A 23473-nucleotide genomic window follows, 5' to 3' on the forward strand; every position below is an offset into this window, starting at 1 on the left:
CACAGATTATAAACAAGTGAGGTGGGGGTTGGGCAAGAGATAACAAAGGAGAAGGTGCAGATTGGACCAGGCCACATAGCTGACCAAAAGGTCACGGAGCAAAGGCAAACAATATGTTAATGGTGTGTTGAAAGACAAAGCATTAGTACAGATTAGGTGTGAATATACTGAATATTGAACAGCAGCAAGTGCAAACCTGAAGAAAAACAACCTGAAAAAAACACATCCTGGGCTAAGCTCATTTTAATATTGCTGGGCAGCACAAAGTTATAAATCCCATCAGGAAATGATGCACTGCTTCTGGGAGGACCAGAAAGTATGCGGTGGAGGAAACAAAGAAGAAAGAAAGCAAAACTTGCAGTTATATGAGTACCTTTCACAGCCTCAGGGCATTCCAAAGCACTTCGCAGCCAGTGAAGGATTTTGAAGAGTTGTCACTACTGTAACCTATAAAACACAGCAAGCTAATTCGTATGTAATAAGGCCCCACAAACAGCAATGAGATAATGATCAGATTATCTGTTTCTTAGTGATGTTGGTTGAGGGATAAATATTGGCCATGATACCAGAGTGAACTGTCCTGCTCTTTTTTGAAATAGTGCAACAAGACCTTTTATGAGGTCTTATGAGGCAGGCAAGGCCTCAGTTTGACGCCTCATCCAAAAGATGGTACATCTGACAGTGCAACACTCCCTCAGTACTGCACTGGACTGTCAGCTAATTCAGTGCTGCAAATGCGATACAGCTGATACTGGAAGGAAGTACTTCTCAGGCTGCAGCTTCAAACTTTAAACCTAGGCTACTCTTAAAGTAGAATCAGTCGGCAGCAAGCTGGAAAAAAGGATCCAACAGGAATAAATTAAAGGTGATCAGCAAATTTCTCAGAGAGTCATAACTCTAATAAGGCACAGGAAGAAAGGCAAGAGACCTATCAATATAGATGCCAGGACTATGGCACAGGAAATGAGTAGCAACTCCCTAATGCCCAGGACCTATCTCCAGTGCTGAAATAAGTTTAATAGCCACACAAGGTCAGCAAAGGTAAGTGTGATTGCAGCAAGCTGACATTTTTCGGTTGTAGATACTTTGCAGAGTGCAGGCTAATATTAACTTAAAAGTGCAGTCATACACAAAAGTGAAGTAGACTCTTGTGTGTAGAGACTCCTTCGCATGGAAGAAGTCAATTGTGCAGCTGTACACTTCTATAACACAAACATACCCTTTGAATCTATATCCTCTCCATGGAAACTCCATGAAAGAAGTGATGAGAGATCTCCAATTGTTGTAAAATCAATCTGTGCTAGACAATAACAAGCTTCCTGTTCTCATGCAGGAACAATTCACATAATTCATATGAACACCAAGCTACAGAAGGAGAAACAGCAGACATCTTTTTATTTAGGAGGAGGCTACAGTGATAAAGGAACTCCACACTGTGGCGTTGGCAGGCCAAGGAGACATGGGAGACCTTGCACACGCAGTTGCTTTGTGCACAAGTGTTGATATTAAAATTGAATAAAACTTTATTGTTCTCTGACATTTGTAATGTGAAGAGAGACATAAAAATAACAGCATGGAAAAGAAAGCAAGACATCTTGTGCATCTCTCTGCCTTGTTATTTTTACAGGAGATGGAAGCCAGAAAAAAAGCACAGTGAGAGTTACATAAAGGTGGCTATCTTCAACTGCAGGGACAGCCAGCAAAGAGGGAGACTTGGCAACTTTGGGGAATCATGAACCAAAAGTTGGTAGCTGGCTGAAGAGACTAAGTCCCAGAGTGGTGAACTGGAGAGACTTTCCTGTAGAATAGTGAAGAGGTGTCAACTGTGCTTCAGCAGTAGCACTCTTTGAGTCACAAGGTTATAGGTTCAAACCCATAACCTAACTTGCACTAAGTTTTGTTCACCCATCACCCCTGTGCTCGCCGACTTACACTGTTCAGTAACATTTTGATTTTAAAATGTTCATCCTTGTCTTCAAATTACTCAATGGCCTCACCCGTTCATGTCTCTGTAGCCTACATCTATTCAATATCTCTGTGGTCTTCCAGTACTAGCTTCTTGTGCATCCCTCATTTTCATCGCTGCACCTCTGGTGATCATGCCTTCAGCTGCCGAGACCCTAAACTCCAGAATTCCCTCCTTAAATCTCTCTGCCTCTCCATCTCTCTCTCCTCCTTTAAGATGCTCCTTGAAACCTAACTTTTTGACCAAGCTTTTGCTCACCTGTTCTAATGTCTCCATCTTTGCCTCAGTGGCAATTTTTCTCTGGTAAGCTTTTGTAATGCACCTTGGAGTATTCTACTACAGTCAGAGCATGTAGCACTAGGGGACAAGTAGAAGAATGGATAGAAAGATGGCTACAAAACAGAAGGAGCTAAGGGCACTTACTCAAATTAGTAGGAGGCGGGAAGTGGTGTTTCACAGGGATCAGTGCTGAGTACACAGTTGTGCACCATTTACATTAATGATTTGAACTTGGGAATTGGAAGTAGAATTTCAAAATTTGTGGGTGACAACAAATTAGGGAGTATAGTTACAGTCGAAAACTGCAACAAAATAGAAGATATTAATACATTTACAGAATGGGTGTGTAATTGGCAAATGAACTTCAAAATAGGTAAGTGTGAGATGGTGCATCTTGGTAGGAGGAATGAGGAAGCTTCATGCGCCTTGTAAAATTAGAGTCTAAATGGTGGAGGAGCAAAGGGATCTAGGGTACAGATACATAAATTATTTAAACTGGCGACCCAGGTTAATAAGGCTATTTAAAAAGCAAGCAAAGCATTGAGGTTAATTTCTAAAGGGATAGAATTGAAATGTAGAAAGGTTCTGCTCAACTTGTGTAGAACCTTAGTTAGACCACACTTGGAATACTGTGCACATTTCTGGTCTCATATTATAAGAACTGTATAAAGGCACATTTGCATTTGTGCAAAAAAGGTTTATAAAGATGTTACCAGAATTGAGAGTTATATTTATCAGGAAGGATTGAACAGGCTGAGGGTCTTTCTATAGAAAGGAGAAGATTGAAGGGGTGACCTGTTGAAGGTCTTTAAGAGTATGAAAGGGTTTGATCAGGTAGACATAGAGATGTTTCCACTTGCAGAGGAGACCAAAACTAGGGGCTATAAATATAAGTTAAGATAATCACTAATAAATTCAGGAGAGACATCCTTACCCAGAATGGTTAGAATATGGAACTCGCTATCTCGAGAAGCCATTGAGGCAAATAGCATAGATGCATTTATGGGGAACGTGGACAAGGACATGAGGGAGAGAGGAATTGGGGCTTGTATTGATAGGGTTAGATGAAGAAGGCTAGGAGGAGGCTCTTGTGGCACATAAACAGCAGAATGGACAAGGTGGACTGAATAGCCTGTTTCTGTGTTGTACATTCTAAGTACTTCTAAGAAAAGGTACTATATTGTGATGGAGTCTGTGGTTTGCAGCATCAGTGGGGAAGCGTGTATGAACTGTTGTTTGAACAGATGACTTGTTGAATAGCTGCCCTGACCCTGGTTTCAAAGCATGTTTTTTTTCTGAGACAGACCCTAACTGAAAGGGAAGCTAAAACTAAAACAAAAACTTCAGGTTTTTGGGGAAACAGAAACTGGTTGGAACCAGATAAAAAGGACACAGAGCCATCCAAGCTCAGATCACTCAGGAATGGAGCGCCAGCAGGCTAAAAAAAAAGTGAAGGCTGGATCCAGGGTCTGCTGGAGCTATTTTGTTACTTAAAGTAACTGATTAATCAGTCCTGGCCATACAGTGCATGGGGGCATTACTGAAGGGCTCGGATAAGGTAATACTGGTGGATTCACACCATCAAGACTGTTGTGGGCAGAGCTGAAGAGGTTTTGGAGACGTGCATCGTTTTGGGTGAAGACCGTACCCGTGGAGTTCAAATTGAAGGGAACTACAGTCGGATGAGAATCAATGTCTACATCTTTGAAGAAAGAAGCTGGAGATCTACCTGAGGAAGTTCAGAGTTTTGAGGAACTTTGTGGCTGTAATTGGTGCCATATATGCTAAATGCACTACCCAGTAAATCTGTGAGATCTAACTTTATTGTATCTGATAATTAAGGTCCATTTGGAAAATATATATTGACCTTGTTTTGTCTGTTAATTCATGCATAATTTATATTGATTTTGGCTTGATTGCTAAAGTAAAAGTTATAAAAGTGAAATCTTGTCCATTTGTTTTTTCTATTTGGGGTTGTTCGGTAAATTTTGCTCTTTTGGTTTATTGATTTCCACGTGGTCATAAAAATATAAATACAAGTTGTTGTTATTCCATTTAGTCACTTAAGAACTGAATTAGAATATTGGAAGTTTACACTGCAGATGTCTTCCCGTGTGATGTTGAAGATCAATGTATATGTGCCATCGGATCTGAGAAAAATCAAAGTCTGAACCCTGTTTGATGAAGTTAAAGCAAAACACTGACATTAATATTTGTAAAAAGTTTCAGTTAATTAATCCAAGTGTCTTATCATTGTGGACTAAAGGAATAATATAAAATTGACGTTTTGGTTGTACTGGTAATGCTGTCAGTCAGTGATAACTAAAACATTTCTGAAAGCACATTGTGAACTGGAAATGTATTACACTAGTAAAATAGCAGTAAAATGTGAGTACACAGAATTTGGTTGTTCATAGCTTTTCCTATTAATTCCAATTTCAGTATTTGAAATTCCTAACTAATTTGGAAAAAGTACAATCCAGACTAGGGTTAGATCATGGGGATGCTCCTCACACATATACTTGCCTCAACAACATCCACTATTGTGAAGTTATATCAGGGGTGAAATTCTCTTGGGTAGTAGTGTAAAACAGGTGGTAGGTAATTGGCAATGTGTTTTATATTTCTTCTAATTTTCTTTGCAATTGAAATCATGGAAAAGAAAATTGGAAAAGGTGTATAACGGGCTGCAACCCTAACGTGTTGCTATCGGCCGTTCGTGCTACTACCCTGCATGCATTTCACGTCCAATGTCTCCAAAAATTAGGCATGTTTATTTTTGTAGCACATTGATAGACAGATCTGTACATAAAAAAAAAACAGCATCATTGTGAATCCTGTCAGGCCTTATCAAAAGTAATCAAAATTCCTGTTGACAATGTTGCTTCCAATGAAAAATCAATCAACCAGTTATTATGTACTCAAGAAGTATAGTACATCTCAGGCATGTTATAAACAAAACAATAAGAACATTTATATGCCATAAAATTTGTTAAATTATGGACAATAGGTTACTTACATTTACATCTACCTTTCTAACTTTGCAGTGGGTTTTCTGACTTACATTGGCTCCCCATTCAGCAACACGTCAATTTAAAAAATAGCCAACCTTACGTTCAAATTCTTCCATGGCCTCGCTCCTCCCTATCTCTGTAACCTCCCCCAACCCTACAACTGTCCAGATCTCAGCGTTCCTCCAATTATGATCTCTTGAACATCCCCCACTTCATTTATCCAGTGGCCGTGCCTTCAGCTGCCTGGGACAGAAGCTCTGAAATTCCCTCCTTAAGCCTCTGTGCCTCTCCACTACTCCCTCCTGCTTTAGGACACTCACTAAAACCTACCTCTCTGACCAAATTTTTGGTAACCTTATGTGGCTGAGTGTTAAATTTTGTTTGATGCTGCTCTTGTGCCATGGCACGCTTTACTATGTTAAAGGCACTATATAAATGCAAATTGTGGTTGTTGTTGTGTGTTGGACATGCATCTCTATAGGAAATGATAAAATGACATTCAGCTTATACCAGGCTTTGATCTGAGAATTCATTCAATGACCCTTGGAACTCAACTCCAAGTTCTAGGTCCTCTATGCTTGTCAAATTCCTGATCCCAAGTATCAACTTTTAGACCTGCTTTCCTTTCAATTCCCCCACGCAATTCTAAATATACCTTCAATCGACACTTTCATCTGTTATTCTGAACCAATACCGTACACGCAATGTCTAAAAGATATAGCGCACAATTAAACCACAGCAACCTAAATGAATAAGATTGAAAATAAAATTGGCAAAAGACCCCAAATATTATAAGAATCAAATAAAAGGAGAGATTCAAAATAGTTAAATTGACAAGTAAATGTGCGAGCATTGTTGAAGCCATTTATCAGGACAGTTAGTTTGTAGTTTTTCCCGGTTCTAGAGAGCGGTGTATGCATTTAAAATTTATCTGCAGACTTTATTCACAATATAATCCTAGCTGAGTTTCAAAATCAATATTCGATCACTTAATTTGCTGATTAATTTTACTTACCTAGAGGTATAGGGTATTGTTGATGGTATATTTTACTGCAGTCAAAGATTGTCTGTCAGGCAGCAACTGTCTTAGTCGAGTCTTGGTTGCTGTGTTCACAATAAGACGTAGAGACAGCAGAAAGGATGCACATTATACAATAAAGAGAAATCTGGTGGATGGTATTGATCCAAGTTTATAAGATCTCCAAGGGAATCAATGCGGTGGCTGTGAAGAAGTTCTTCATCTCATAACTAGGACATACGGATGTAAGCCCAATGTAATTCAAAGACAACTCTTTGGATTTGTTTAGTCACCTCAAGATTACTTAAGATTTCTATATTTATTGATTTTGACAAGCACATGCTCCATTATGGATTCTACAGTCAGGGAGAGGAGAGGTTATGAAATTTTTGCCTCAGCAGAAAGAAGATAAAAATTGCACTGGCATTGAATATTGGCCTAAATAAAAGAGCAGGTTGATTGAGTCAAATGGCCTTTTCTCATTCAATATTTTACTTTACTTCACACCACAAAATACAGTAAATGTTGTGGCTCTGACATTTCTTGGGGGATCCCGTCAGTCTTCCATAGAAACATAGAAAAATAGGAGCAGGAGTAGGCCATTTGGCCATTCAATACGATCATGGTGGAATCCCCAGGAAAACACTGGGGACTTGTTGCACATGGTGCTGCTATTTCTGGGAGTTTCTTGAATGCTTTGTAAGGGTGCAGAATATCCATGTGCCCTTTTTAAGTCAAAGGCCAGCCAGAAGATGGAGTCTGGAGTGGGGGAGTCCTCGGCTAAGACTTCCAGCTGCTCAGGCTGGCGTATCAGCAAAGGCCAGTATGGCATATAAGTGACAGTTATACTGATCTTCACAGAGCTGGATGTGGGCCCAACCATCAAGCCAGGCAAGTGAACAGTGCTGGCAGGGTGCAGATCACTGAGGAAGCATGTTGGAAGAGGCCAAGAGTGGGCTTTAGCACTATTAGGCCAGGACTGACATGGGGGTATAGGGGGTCTTATCGGGATATGGGGCTGCCTCTATGACCACTGGTTTTCCAGAACATGCAATTCTAATTCAAATGGATTAATTAGGAGGCAGCAACATTGGGGCAGAATAGCAACATTCACAAAGGCAGTAGAAAGGACCATGGACCTGGGGTGGGATCGCAATTGGTGGTTTGAAGAGTACTGTTAAATAATACAAATAATTACAGTATAATAGTAGTAAAAGAACTTAAACGAGATGGCCAACTAAGACCAGCCTGAGAAAATAAGAAATGGTCTGAGGCGCCGTCTGGTAGCAGTAGTCACACATGTTGCAAAGCACTGGAAATTTCCATCAGAAGTGCTGCCTAAAGGTTGAATAGGTAAAAAGGCAGGATAGACTGATTTTGATTTTAAAAATTCTAGCATAAATGATGCATTCACTTTGGTATGCGAGGTATGTGTTTTATCAAAAGATTTCAGTTTAGAAATTGGTTGATGCCATGCCTATGTTACAGGGGTATAACACCGGTGCCAAAGTATCAAATATGGTGGGTTGCAGCTGAGCTCATATTCTGTGCCAGATGTACACCACCTGCCTTATAGGTAAAGGCAAAAAAATGTGTGCCTCGGACTCATGCCTGAAACAGGCATTAGGCCCATTGTTGGTTGAGAGTCCTCTTCCCAAAATTGGCCTGCCCTGAACGTAGGGACCAATTTTCCTTTAAGGCACCACTGGAGACCACCATCAAAAAGATACACTTGTTGAAAAATACTCACTTGAATGTAGAATCATGAGGTGCAGGAATGTTCTCGGCTCCACTGCAGTGACAAGAATGCTGTTGCTTCACAATCGTCTTCTGATCATCGCTTCCCTGCCAATTGATTACCTGTCTCTCAATCGACCACTCCCTGCTGATCACTTCATCCAATTCGCGATTGCCCCCCTCCTCCCAATCACTTCATCCTCTCCCAATTGAGCCCTTCCTTCTGATTGCTTCTCCCTCTTTTCTGATTGCCCAGCATCCGCCCAATCACTTCTCTTATTCCCAGGACCAATGTGAGGGCCACTGCTGTGGCCCAAAATCCAATGTTGATTTGCTAGTGATCTGGCTGAGAACAGCTAGCAGGCGTCTGTTGCTTGTTGGTTTCATTTAAAAGAGACCAGAGGTCCAATAGGGAGTGAGCCTCAGACCTACCAATTTTGCTGCAGGCATCGGGGTATAAAGGTTTAGGAATTGTTTGATGCATGCTGGCAAGAACTAATCTCTAGGCCTTTGTTTCCACCTTACCCCAATTGGCAAACCTATTGTAATACAAGCAAAATACTGTGGATTCTGGAAATCTGAAATAAAAAACAAAGTGCTGGAAATGCTGAGCTGGTCTGGCAGCATCTGTGGAGAGAGAAGCAGAGTTAACGTTTCAGCTCTGTGACCTTTCAACAGAACACTCATCAGAGTTCTGATGCAAGGTCACAGACCTGAAACGTTAACTCTGCTTCTCTCTCCACAGATGCTGACAGACCTGCTGAGTATTTCCAGCACTTTCTGTTTTTATGGTAAACCTATTGTGTTGCCTGAGTACCAGTTAAACCCATAAGTGACACTGTGATAGGAGTTCTCAATATCAAGGAAGCCTCAGCCTTCCACACAGAAGAAACGATTGTGCTAGTACATTTTTAAATCTTAATTTTCTCTCTAATCACTCAAACTAAGCTCAAAAAGTGAACTAATTTTAGTGATGCTCCTGACTTCCAAATACCAAGTACTGGAATGAACTTGAAAGCTCTTCCTCCTCCATTAAGAATTAGGCACAAGAAATAGGAGCAGAAGTAGACCATATGGCCCATCGAGCCTGCTCCGCCATTCAATACGGTCATGGCTGATCTTGGGTTTGAATTCCACTTTCCTGCTCGCTCTCCATATCCATATATAGGCAACCCTCTATACCTCAATTTAAGTGAGTGTAGATGAACCATCTAACTTCCAGTACTCCTAAAAGCAAAATTGCTTCTATGTAACATTTCCAGATCGTTAATCAAAGCTCTCTGTAGCTGTTGAATTAACCACGCTCTAGTTCCTTTGTGACTGCATCACACTCTAACAATGCCAACCTTCCCAATACTGAAGGAGGAGGGCTGCCTTAGATGAGCTGGTTAGATATTTCTTGGGGGTGTTTTGTGAGCAGTCTTTCATCGTTGATTAGGTTGGTCACCACCAGGTACAAATATGCCCAGTGTGTACCTGGAAATTGCAATCAGGCTCCTATGTATGCTACAGAACCCAACTTGTAATAACAGTTATATTAAAGATAGAGAAATACAGATAAAGTGAAAGTCAGAGGCAGAGTGAAAAACAGAAAGACATAGTAAGAGATTAAAAAACAAAGTATGTGAGAGTAAGCGAGAGGAAGAAAAAAGAGAAAAAAAAAACAGAGAGAGAAAGAGGGACAATTCCATTTGTGTTTGTGGCCACAAATCATTCCTGCTCCTCTAGGCTCCAGAAAGGCAAGTTGTACAAAAGCAAAATACTGCAGATGCTGGAAATCTGAAATAAAAACTGAAAATGCTGGAAAGGGCAGGCAGCATCTATGGAGAGAAAAACAAAGTTCGATGACTTTTCATCAGAACTGGAAAAAGTTAAAGATGTAACAGGTTTTAAGTGAGCACAGTAGCAGAGAAAGGTGGGAGAGGAGGAAAGAACAAATGGGAAGGTCTGTGATAGGGTGGAAGGCAGGAAAAGGCAGGTCTCCATATCTAAGGAAGGATATACTTGTCTTGGAGGTGGTACAGCAAAGTTACACTTGATTGGTTCCTGGGATGAGAAGGTTGTCCTATGATGAGGGTCTGTTTAAAATGGGCCTATACTCTCTGGAGTTTAGAAGAATGAGCGGTGATCTCCTTGAAATGTACACGATTCTGAAAGGGCATGACAGGGCAGACACTGAGAGGTTGTTTCTCCTGGTTGGGGAATCTAGTCACAGTCTAGGGGCACTGTCTCAGGATAAGGGGTTGATCATTTAGATCTGAGCTGAGGAGAAATTTCTTCACTCAGAGGGTTGTGAATCTTTGAAATTCTCTACCCCAGAGGGTTGAGGATGCTCCATCATTGAGCATATTCAAGGCTGAGATAAAACAGACTTCTCGTCTCTGAGGCAATCAAGGGTTATGGGGAGTGGGCGGGAAGTGGAGTTGAGGCAGAAGATCAGCCATAATCATGCTGAAGGGTGGAACAGGCTTGAGGGGCTGTATGTTCGACTCCTGCTCCTATTTCATATCCTTTTTTTGGGATATTAATTGACAAAACAGTTGATGGTGTAAAGCAAAAGGGGGTGGTAATGGGACAAGTAAATAAATAAAGGATGGGTCTATAAGGAGGTGTAAATGGCAAGAGCAGAATCATTAGCAACAACTTCTGTCCGAAAAAATGCAAGCCGTAGTTATGATCTGATGGTGTGTAAGCTTGGAGGGGGACTTGCAGGTGGTGGTGTTCCCATGCATTTGCTTCCCTTGTCCTACTAGGTGGTTGAGGTCGCAGGTTTGGAAGCTGCTGTCAAAGGAGCCTTGGTGAGTTTATTGGAGCTGGCCTCATCCAGGCAAGCGGAGAGTATTCCATCACACTCCTGACTTGTGCCTTGTAGATGGTGGACAGGCTTTGGGGAGTCAGGAAGTAGGTTACTCGCCACAGAATCCCCAGCCTCTGGGCTGCTCTTGAACCCCAAGGATGTTGATAGTGGGGGAGTCAGCAATGGTAATGCTGTTGAATGTCAAGGGGAGATGGTTAGATTCTCTCTTATTGGAGATCGTCGTTACCTGGCACTTGCGTAGCACAAATGTTACTTGCCACTTATCTGCCCAAAACTAAATGTTGTCATGCTTTTGTTGTACTTGGACACGGACTGCTTCAGCATCTGAGGAGTTGTGAATGGTACTGAACATCGTACAATCATCAGTGAACATCCCCACATAGAACATAGAATCACAGAAAGTTTATGGCACAGAAAGACAGAAAGTGTCTGCGCTGGCCAAAAAAAAGAGCCATTCAGCCTAACCCCACTTTCCAGCATTTGGTCTGACCTTATGATGGAGGGAAGGTCATTGATGAAGCAGCTGAAGATGGTTGGGCCTGAGGAACTCCTGCAGCAATGTCCTGGGGCTGATATGATTGGCCTTCAACAACCACAACCATCTTCCTTTGTGCTAGGTATGACTCCAATCAGTGGCAAGTTTTCCCCTTGATTCCCATTGACTTCAGTTTGGCTAGGGCTCCTTGATGCCACACAACAAATGCTGCCTTAATATCCAGGGCAATCACTCTCACCTCACCTCTTGAGTTCAGCTCTTTTGTCCATGTTTTAACCAAGGCTGTATTGAGGTCAGGAGCTGAGTGGCCCTTGCGGAGTCCAAACAGAGCCTCTGTGAGCAGGTTATTGCTGTTTACGTAGTGCTTGATTGCACTGTTGACGACACCTTCCATCACTTTGCTGATGATTGAGAGTGAACTGATGGGGCGGCAGTTGATCAGAATGGATTTGTCCTGCTTTTTGTGGACAGGACATACCTGGACAATTTTCCATTTTGTCGGGTAGATGCCAGTGTTGTAGCTGTACTGGAACTGCTTGGCTAGGGGAGCAGTTAGTTCTGCGGCACAAATCTTCAGTACTACAGCCGGGATGTTGTCAGGACCCATAGCCTTTGCTGTATCCAGTGCCTTCCGCCATTTCTTGATATCACATGGAATGAATTGGTTTGGCTGAATCTGGCATCTGTGATACTGGGGCCGTCAGAAGGAGGCCAACATAGGTCATCCACTTGGCACCACTTGCTGAAGATTGTTGCAAATACTTCAGCCTTTTCTTTTGCACTGATATGCTGGGCTCCCTCATCATTGATGATTGGCATATTTGAGCCCGCTCCTCTTGTTAGTTGTTTAATTGTCCACCACCGTTCAGCATAGGGAAAATGTTAGAAGCTATTATCAATGACGTTATAGCAGGGTACTTAGAAAAATTCAAGGCAATTAGACAGAGTCAACATGGTTTTGTGAAAGGGAAATCTTGTTTAACTAATTTAGATAGATAGAACATTACAGCGCAGTACAGGCCCTTCAGCCCTCGATGTTGCGCCGACCTGTGAAACCATCTGACCTACACTATTCCATTTTCATCCATATGTCTATCCAATGACCACTTAAATGCCCTTAACCTTTATAGATTATAGATAGATGGGAGTTCTTTGAAGAAGTAACATGTGCTGTGGATAAAAGGGAACTGATGGATGTACTGTACCTAGATTTCCTGAAGGCATTTGATAAGGTGCCACATCAAAGGTTTTTGCGGAAAATAAAAGCTCATGGTGTAGGGGGCAACATATTGGCATGGATAGAAGATTAACTAGCTAACAGGAAACAGAGAGTAGGCATAAATGGGTTATTTTCTGGTTAGTAAGATATAATGAGTGGTGTGCCACAGGGATCAGTGATGCGGCCTCAACATTTTACAATTTATACAAATGACTTGGATGAAGGGACCGAAGATATGGTTGCTAACTTTGCTGATGACACAAAGATAGGTAGGAAAATAAGTTGCGAAGAAGACATAGGAGGCTACAAAGGGATATAGATAGGTTAAGTGAGTGGACAAAGATCTGGCAAATGGAGTATGATGTGAGAAAATGTGAAATTGTCCATTTTGGCAGGAAGAATAAAAAAGAAGCATATTATCTAAATGGTGAAAGACTGCAAAGCTTTGAGATGCAGAGGGATCTGGGTGTCCTCGTGCATGAATCGCAAAAGGTTAGTATGCAGGTTGTCATACAGACCACCCCACCTGCCAACACTGAGGCACATTAATTTTGTAATGAACATTGATTTGAAAACTGTTGCTGAAGTGAAGAAAGGACTTGTTTAAAAAATAAATCACCAAGCCCTTGGCTGGAAAGATATTTGCATACTGATAGTGCTTGTGGAGACAAAGGGGCTACTTTCCGTATCCAAATTAACCCACAATGGAATTTGAGAACCAGACATTGAAGGTGAGGGAGCTCAAATTTCACGATGACTGCTGGGATGGCTGAATCGGGCCTAGAAAATACTTCCAGGAGAGGTGCGCCATGGGCCTCGATGCCGGGAAGGCCCCGCCCCATTTTACCAGCAGCAGTGAGGCCTTGGGGTAGCTGCCCCACCGCTCAGCAGTGAGCCTTAATTGAAATATTTAAATAAATTATAATGAATGCATAAACACTTACCTTGTCCTGACAGCTGTTCCACGCTGATATTCCGGCTGGTGGCCGGAACTTCCGCACCTTCGGATGTCCGTTCAGAGATCCGAGGTGTAACACTAGTGGGGAGGGGGGAGGAATGAAGTTTTCAGGGTGGTGGGAGAGTGGGGAAAACTGTTCCTATTGGTTGCGATGATGGCGGGAAGCGGTTGAATGGCAAAGTTTATAAAGTTTGGGGGGAGATGTTGGGATTGCAAAAAAATTTTTTTCGGTGGGGAAGAGCAATTGATACATTGAGTATTCATTGAGGGGGTGGGAAAGGGGATTCAAAATTATATTAAAATTTTATTTAAATTTTCTGGACACCGGTACCTTTAAAAATGTAACTAACTGAAGCCCTTGAAAAATGGCGCTGGCGCCTACGCAGTGGCGCCGGACGCTGTTGCCAGGGACAGAGCGCCCACCCCCTCTACATCATCAGAGTATTGCGGCAGCTCCACGGTGCACATCTCTTGCATGCCCAGTGCCGATTTTGCAGCCCGCCACCGAGATCAGCGGTGAGCTATAAAAATTCAGTCCGATGTTTCCGCTTGTGGGAGAATCTAGAACGAGGGGTCACTGTTTAAAAATAAGGGGTCACCCATTTAAGACAGAGATGAGGAGAAATCTTTTCTCTCAGAGGGTTGTGAGTCTTTGGAACTTCCTCAAAAGGCAGTGGAAGCGGAGTCTTTGAATATTTTTAAGACAGAAGTAGATAGATTCTCGATCAGCAAGGGGATGAAAGGTTATCGGGGGTAGGCGGGAATGTGGATTTGAGGTTACAATCAGATCAGCTCTGATCTTGTTGAATGGCAGAGCAGGCTCAAAGGGCCGAGTGGCCTACTCCTGCTCCTAATTCGTACGTCTGTATGTTCATACGACTGGATGTGGCAGGACTGCAGAGCTGTTGGTTGTGGGATTGCTTAGCTCTGTTTATTGCATGCTGCTTCCACTACTTGGCATGCAAGTAGTCCTGTGTTGTACCATCACAAGGTTGGCACTTCATTTTTAGGTATCCCTGGCGCTGCTCCTGGCATGCTCTCCTGCACTCCTCATTGAACCAGTGTTGTTTCCCTGGCTTGATGGGAATGGTTGAGTGGGGCACATACCAGGCCATAAGGTACAGATTGTGTTGAATACAATTCTGCTGCTGTTGATGGTCCACAGTTCCTCATGGATGCCCAGTTTTGAGCTGCCAGATCTGTTCTGAATCTATCCCATTTAGCATTCTGGTAGTGCCACACAACATAATGGAAGATATCCTCAGTGTGAAGACGGGACTTCGTTTTCACAAGGATTGTGAAGTGGTCACTCCTACCAATACTGTCATGGACAGTTGCATCTGCAACAGGTAGCTTGGTGAGGACAAGGCTGAGTAGGTCTTTCCCTCTTGTTGGTTCCTTCACCACCTGCCGCAGGCCCTGTCTGGCAGATATGGCCATCAGGATTTGGCCTGTTCAGTCAGTAGTGGCACTACCAAGCCACTCCTGGTGATGGACATTGAAGTCCCCCACCCAAAGTGCATTCTGTGCCCTTGCTATCCTCAGTGCTTCTTCCAAATGGTGTTTAACATGGAAGATTATTGATTCATCAGCTGAGGGATGTAGGTAGGGGGGTAATCAGTAAGAGGTTTCCTTGCCCATGTTTGACCTGATACCATAAGACTTCATGGGGTCCAGAGTCAATGTTGAGGATTCCTAGGGTAACTCCCTCTTGACTGTATACCGCTGTGCTGCCACCTCTTGTGGGTCTGTCCAGCCAGTGGGACAAGGCATACCCAGAATGGTGAAGGTGGTGTCTGGGACGTTGTCTGTAGGGCATGATTCCATGAGTATGACTATGTCAGGCTGTTGTTTGACTAGTCTGTGGGACAGCTCTCCCAATTTTAGCACAAGCCCCCAGTTGTTAGTAAGGAGCACTCTGTAGTGTTGACAGGGCTGGGTTTGCCGATGTCGTTTCTGCTGCCGAGGTCGATATTGAGTGTTCCGTCCAGTTTTATTCCTTTTCAACTTTTGTGCAGTGGTTTTGTACAACTGGGAAGCTTGCTAGGCCATTTCAGGGGGCAGTTAATGTCAACCACATTGCTATGGGTTTGGAATCACATGTAGGCCAGACCAGGTAAGGATGGCAGATTTCCTTCCCTAAAGGGCATTAGTAAACAGACAATCGATGGTAGTTTCATGGTCACCATTATTGACTAGCTTTCATATTTTCATAAATTAATTGAATGTATTAATTAATTGAATTTAAATTCCACCAGTTGCCATGGTGGGATTTGAACCCATGTCCGAGAGGATTAAACTGGGTCTCTGGATTACTAGTCTAGTGACATTACCACTATGTCATCGTCTCCCCAGTACCCTGATTTGCATGAATTTATCTGCATCGAAACTTTGCAGGTTGATATTGGAAATGGTCAGGATTTGAACATCTTCAGTGACCTTTACTGCCCCTCACCCGGTTTCCGCCATTGTGTCGAAATCTGTGTCTTTTGGAGTTTTGTTAATCCCGCCAATGCAAGCAGGTGACAATTTTATTTGTGAAAAGATAGATCAGATCCTTGGTAAAGGGAAATATGGAGCTTCCTGACTGTACTGATTGTCTATCTATCCATCTGTATGCATTGAATGATTTCCCTATATTTCAGTTCAGGACTTCTCAATTACCTATCATATCATGAAATATCTCACACTTGGAAGCTGAATACTAAATATAATAGGTCTTCACCTCATATTTTATGTCTTATTGTTGTTTTTACATAGAAATTACAACATACATACAGGCCATTCAGCCCTATCAGTGCACATTGGTGTTTATCCTACACATGAGCATGTCAAATTGCAAGGTCAGATGAATGTAGCTATGGCATCTCATGCGTTCTTCAGTTTATGTTGGCATTGTTACAATGCATGTTTGATTATCACCATTTTATATGGTTGTGGAGAGATGAGCTTGAATAACTGTGGACCACTATTACAATACTGAACAGTAAAAGCCAAGAAACGCATGATAAAATAATCATTTGAATTATAATTATCCCATTCCATATCAGATAGTTCAAATGTAGAAGAAAAAGACATGCCATTGAGTGCACTATTCTAAGAAGAAAGAAAGAACTTGCCTTCAGTGGGCGCCTTTCATGACCTCAGGACATCTGAAGCGGTTAACAGCCAATAAAATACTTTTGAAGTGTAGTCACAATTCTAGTGCTGGATTTTCGTATTGGGGGCGGGAAACAGCAATCTGGACTGTTTCTGGGTCCCAAACTGCTCCTGGTGGGAAACTGATTTGCGTCATGACTTTCACTGTGGTGACCCCTTAACTGATAAGCAAATGGGTTTGCTGTGCAATTAGAAGCCAGAGTGGTGGAAACCGAGGTGGTTCTGAAGTGTGCGGCTGATTTAAATTCACCACGGCAGCAATTGCTGAGGCTGCTGTTTGACAGAAGGAAGAAAGCTGCAGAGATTGTCAGAGCCTTGGACAGGACTGGAGTCGTATCAGATATCTCAGAAAAGCTGGAGACCTGGCACCCAGGGCAGGGCTGCCCCTAGGTTCTCAGATGCCTGAAAGTTATGTTTGATGCCATGAGGGAGAGGAGGGAGGTCCTCTTCCTGGAAGGCAGCCAGAGGAGGCCACTCATCCAGACCAAGGAGGCGTGGGTGGAGGTTGGAGCACAGTGAGCGGCCGGAGCATGGCGCCGCTTGAGGAGCCTCAGGGCACATTCTGCTCCTGAACATAAGAGGGTGTGTGCTCAGGCCAGTTACTCACCCCTCAGAATGGCTCACAGCCATAATGCTGCAGAGGACTGGTCACTGCTGAGACGTGAGCAGATGCGAGGATAGAAGTGCCTTATCTTGCTCTCTTTTGTCCTTGCAGGAGAAATGGACTTGTAATGTCCAAGAAAGGGCCCAGACGGGAGGAGGGGTGCCAATTTTCCACCATATTACCCCAATCGAGGAGACAACCTTGGAGCTGCCAGGATACTGGATGAGGAGGAAGTCGGCCCTGGTGAAACGGGAACCATGGGGAAGCAGGTGATTACAGAGGGCATTGTAGTCATTAAGGGGGTGCAGTGCACTCCACCCTATGAAAGCGTGTCATGCACTGAGCAGCATTGCGTAACCTCAACAATGCAGAGGCTTCTGCACTCTGAGGCTAGCTCTCATGATCCCTTCTTGTGTCTCCCACAAGTACAGATGTCCAACCCAGGGCACCCTCTCCCGCTCTCTCCCCTTCACAGACCCAGAGGAGCAAGAAGGAAATGAAGAGGCATAGTCACACCTTACGAGCACACCATCCACAAGCTCAGATGCACTCATCTTGGTGGGTCCTCGTGTGTGGTAAGATAGGGTGGTACTGGTGAGGATCACAGCACTAGTGGGCGGGAGGAGGTGCTAGCGGCAGAGGCAGCTGTGGTCAGTTCCTCTGGGAGGAAGGAGGAACGAGGAACGACATAGCCTTGCTCAGCTGGGCACAGATGTCGGGCCTCAGGAGACACTGGAAAGGAGGCTCTACTTTGATCAGCAGCAAGAGATGAGCTCCCACATGTTGCAGTTCCCTGAGGGAGTGCTGGGTCTTGGGTAGAGAATAAAGGAGTCCATCCAGCTCATGTGTGCCACCATGCCTCAGAGCTATGAGAGCATTAGTTCCTCCACAGAGATAGTGGCCAACCTCTTGGAGAGCCAGCTGCAGCATCACTTGGAGTGTATGCAGGAACTGCGCACAGATATCCACAGGATGTATGAGATGGTATGTATCGTGGATCCATCAGTGGTCGCAGACCCAGTTGGACACTGAGGGAATGGAAGCTCTTCTTGTTGATGAATCTGATTGGGTAGTTGCTGGGTGCCTTGATGGTCACATGGGTACAATTGATGCCCTGCACCTGGGGAAATCCTGTGATGGCACTGAAACTCACTACCCTCTGTGCCTGTGATGCTGTGTCTGTCGTGAATTGAATGTACTGTCCAGCTCTGGCAAAGAGGGCATCGGTGACCTGCGAGATACAGAGGTGTGCTGCCCGTTTGCAAGATGCCACTAAGGTCCGCAGCTGATCCTTGGAAGGAGCCAGAAGCGAAGACTTTCAAGGCCACAGTGACTTTGACAGCTATTGGCAGGGCATGGTGACCAGTGCTGTGCGGTGCAAGGTCACAGATGTCTGTGACCATCTGCCTGCAAAGTTGTAGTGTCCTGTGGCACTGGATCTTGGTCATCTCCAGGTAGCTCTGTCTTTGACGGTAGATTCTGTATTGAGGTTATGGCGTCCGTTGCCTTCCTGCACCTCTTTCCACTCCTGTGCCTTCCTGCCGCTCAAGGTTCTGTCCTTTGGATGGCATTGCCCCACATCACCACTGGACCAAAAATCCAACAGTCGTGCCCCCATTGCCAGCTGCAGCCTTCTTGTGGACAGGTGGCCTCCTATTATGATTGGCAGCTTTGCTCCTACTTTTCTACACCTGCAATGCTGGGAGAGTGACGATGGACTCTCCCTGCCATTCGCGCAGCACCAAGTGCACCTATTTCCCAAAGACCGAGTCCCTGAGCTGCTGACCCTCTTATGGGGCTGAGGAAATTCCCTGGGGTGGCCATGACTGGCTCCCCACTCTGTACCTGCCTCCCTGCAGCTGTGCAACCCGTGCACCGCTATGAAAATTTCAGCCTCCCCCTTTAACAAATTGATAATGAGCTCCTTAACAGCTTTAACTGGCCTAAATCGGCAGCAGATGGAATCGCTGTCCTGCCCTCCCCCTGCCCTGGTGAACATTGCCAGTGCCAGGAATGCAAACTCAAAACGGACATATTGGCCGCACCAGTATTTTCGAGCCCAGTCTGCCTCTGTTCCTGACACCGAACATTCAGCCTGTAATGGCCAGGGAAATGTGGCAGCCATTTTGCGCAGCAAGCTTCCACAAACAGTAAGGCAATAATGACCAGATAATGGTATAAATATTGGCCAAGATGTAGGGGATAACTCCTATGCTGTTCTTCAAAATAGTCGTGGGATCTCTTATGTCGACCTGACAGGATGGATGGACTTCAGTTTCAAGAAATTAAGGCTTCACCTTAGTACTGCATTGTAGTGTTAGCCTAGATTTTTGAAACTATGCATCACAAAGTAACTGTACATTAATTTAGCAAAAGATTAATTGATATGTATAATGTCTCTTCGGCCTCCCCAATTACAATATATTTCCCCACACCCCCCCACATGTTTCCCCCTCACCCCCAACCCCCTCCCCACACCCCCCTTCTTGGTAATCTCATGCAATTGCACAGCTAAATGGCTCGGCCTCCTGGGCCTACATTCACTCACATAGCCACATATAGAATCACACATCAAGAAGGACATTCGGCCCATTGTGTCTGTGTGGCTTAATAAGCCGAGCAATTGCAGAGCCTGTTTTGCCGATTGAGAGTAAATTTTATACACAAGCCCACACAGTGTTTTCAAGTTCCTCAAATTATTAATGAACAATATACCAATCATATGCCTATCAAAGCAGGAAAAACAAAATAAACAACCACTGTCACACTAATTTTACCAGATAATAGGCAAAAAATCTGAAATCATACTTTAGGTATAACTTGTTTCTCACCTTCATTGTTAAAACCACTATAAAACATAATAATTTCAGTTCACAAGCCAAAACCTTCTCTACATGATTTTCTTTGGCCCACCATTGGAGGCTTGTGCCTTCAGCTTTTTTCAAATTCATTTATGGGATGTGGGTGTCACTGGCCAGGCAAGCATTTATTGCTCATCCCTAATTGCCCTTGAGAAGGTTAGTGGTGAGCTGCCTCTTGAACCGTTACAGTCCTTGGGGTGTAGGTACACCAACAGTGCAATTAGGAACGGAGTTTCAGGATTTTGACCCAGCGGCAGTGAGGGATCAACGATATAGTTCCAAGTCAAGATTGTGTGTGGCTTGGAGGGGAAGTTGCAGGTGGTGGTGTTCCCATGCATCTGCTGCCCTTGTCCTTCTAGGTGGTAGAGGTCGTGGGTTTGGAAGGTGCTGTCTAAGGAGTCTTGGTGCGTCGCTGCAGTGCATCGTCTAGATGGTACACACTGCTGCCACTGTGCATCGGTGGTGGAGGGAGTGAATGTTTGTGGATGGGGTGACAATCAAGTGGACTGCTTTGTCCTGGTTAGTGTCGAGTTTCTTGAGTGTTGTTGGAGCTGCATCCATCCAGGCAAGTGGCGAGTATTCCATCACACTCCTGACTTGTACCTTGTAGATGCGGACAGGCATTGGGGAGACAGGAGGTGAGTTACTCACCACAAAATTCCAAGCCTCTGACCTGCTCTTGTAGTCACAGTATTTATGTGGCTGGTCCAGTTCAGTTTCTGGTCAATGGTAACCCCTAGGATGTTGGATAGTGGGGAATTCAGCAATGGTAATGCCATTGTACATCAAGGGGAGATGGCTAGATTCTCTCTTGTTTGAGATAGTCATTGCCTGGTACTTGTGTGGTCTTGCTGCATCTGAACATGGGCTGCTTCAGTATCTGAGGAGTTGCAAATGGTGCTGAACATTATGCAATCATCAGCGAAAATTCCCACTTCTGACCTTCTGATGGTGGGAAGGTCATTAACGGAGCAGCTGAAGATGGTTGGGCCTAGGACACTACCTGAGGAACTCCTGCAGTGATGTCCTGGGACTGAGATGATTGACCTCCAATAGCGCCTAGGCACTAAGCTCTGGGATTCCCTCTCTAAACCTCTCCACCTCTCTACCTCTCTCTCCTCCTTTAAGAGGTTCCTTAAAGCCTAACTCTTTGACCAAGCCTTTGCTAACCTGTCCTGTTATCTTCTTATGCGGTTCAACATCAAATATTGCTTGACAACAGGCCTGTGAAGCTCTTAGGGATGTTTACTACATTAAAAGTGCTATATAAATGCAAGTTGTTTTTGTAAAAGAGTGTAATCACACTGTTTTGGAGTCAACTGGTAGTGCATCAATTAATTATTAAGCAAGTGGAAACTGAAGAAAAGTGTGATAGATGTTGAATGGTTAGAAATATGAAATTTTGAAACATTAAGCAAGTGGTCTACAACTGTTCATTCTTCAATTCCTTGATATACCAGGGTTTTTGCGCAGAGTTCATGGTACTAGTTGATGTGAAATCAGCACAACGTCCTACTATAGAATAGCCAAGTAGCACTCTGATTCAGATGCTCTGTTACTAGCAAGATCATGTCAGTAGGCAGTCTGACTTTAGAGTGTTGTTTTTTATAATGCTCGATTGAAGCACCTTGGGATGTTTTATTATGTTAAAGACACTATATAAATGCACATATATCAACAAAATGACAATCTGGAAGATCAAAGGTGATGGTGGTGAATAGGTGAGGCTACCATACATTATACAATCAATACATTCTTCAACTGTTTTGTCAACCTAGCGATTAACAACTATATGCAGGTGCACAGTGGTTATCTGTCTCCTTTGTGGGTGGGACTGCATTGTTTCACCTTTCTTGTACAGCTGCCATGCTCTCACTGTCGGTCTGACCATCAGCCTGTTTGTAGGTGTGTGTTTGGGCTTATATGTTCACTCTTATCTTTGATTATAGGTGAACCTAAAAGAACCCAAGGCACTATTCAAAGAAGAGCAGAGGAGTTTTCCCCAGTGTCATGGCCAATATTTATCCCATAAACAATATCACTGAAACAGATGATCTGGTCATTATCACATTGCTGTTTGTGGGACCTTGCTACATGCAAATTGACTGCTGCGTTTCCAACATTACAACAGTGACCACTCTTCAAAAATACTTCATTTGCTGTTAAAAACTTTGGGATATCCTGAGGTTGTGAAAGACGCCATATAAATACAAGTTCTTTCTTTTAATCACAATATAGAGGAATGTGTAGGCTTTCAAAGCATAAAATTCTGATGATAATTCATTTTTATGTAAAAAGATGGGAATTCAAGTTTTAAAAGGACCAATCAGAACAACTAGTTAAACAATTGCAGAATTACAAACCAAAAGTCTCTAAATGTAAAAATAATATGTTTATCCTATTTTATTTTAGTTAGTTCACTGGCATGAGTAATTAAAAGATCACTGCCATCGGTAAAGGAGACCAGAAGAATGCTACAATATGACTGTCAGCTGCCAATTATCAAACAAATCACACCTTTCAATTTCTACTTATTTTCCCTATTTAATACTTGGAGTGGATGCGTGTTTTGTAATTTTTATACAGTCATAAAGGACAGAAATAAAATCAATATTTGTTGGCAACCTTAATGTTCCAAAAATACAAAAAACCATTGTATCTTTTGTGATACCAAGGTCGTTACTTCTTTTTCAGTTTCATATCAATGACAATAACAACTTGCATTTATGAAACACTTTTATTGTTGAAAAGTGTTCCAAGGCAATTCACAGAGATGCAATCAGGTAAAAGTGGACAACAAGCCGAAGAAGCACATATTAGCATGATTGACCAAAAGTTTTGTGCAAAGAGGTCGGTGTAAAGAAAGGTCTTAAAGGAAGAGAGGGAGGTCTAGGTAGCTGAAGGCATGGCCACGAATAGTGGGGTGAAGGTAGGGAAGGATGCACAAGAGGCTGGATTCTGAGAAACAGAGATGTTTTGGGAACCTTTTGGGCGGGAGGGCAAGCTGCAGGGTGAGGTTGTCGGACTGGGGTGTATAGCTAATTTTTAGGAAGACTGTGACTAAATATAAAAGGATGTGAACAAATTTACAGAAAGGGTGTGTGAATGGTAAATTAATTTCAATATAGCTAAGTGCAAGGTGGTGCACTTTGGTAGGAGGAATAAGGAGACCACATACTCCTTACATAATTGGAGTCGAGATAGGGCAATCATGCAAAGGGATCTAGGGGTACACATTCACCAATCATTAAAAGTAACAATGCAGGTTAACAAAGTTATAAAAAATGCAAACAAAGCTCTGGTGTTCATTTCTAGAGGAATAGAATTGAAAAGCAGAGAAGTTA

At 43.3% G+C, this 23473-nt stretch overlaps 1 protein-coding gene across 2 annotated transcripts in view; it reads right to left on the minus strand.

Moving 5' to 3' along the window:
- Nucleotides 1–23473, minus strand: part of LOC137372316 (sperm-associated antigen 16 protein) — a 1170879-nt gene that overhangs the window by 133708 nt on the left and 1013698 nt on the right. The gene's annotated exons all lie outside the window — the stretch shown is intronic.

Source organism: Heterodontus francisci, chromosome 7, assembly GCF_036365525.1.
Source record: "Heterodontus francisci isolate sHetFra1 chromosome 7, sHetFra1.hap1, whole genome shotgun sequence".
In the NCBI taxonomy this organism is placed as follows: Eukaryota; Metazoa; Chordata; class Chondrichthyes; order Heterodontiformes; family Heterodontidae; genus Heterodontus; species Heterodontus francisci.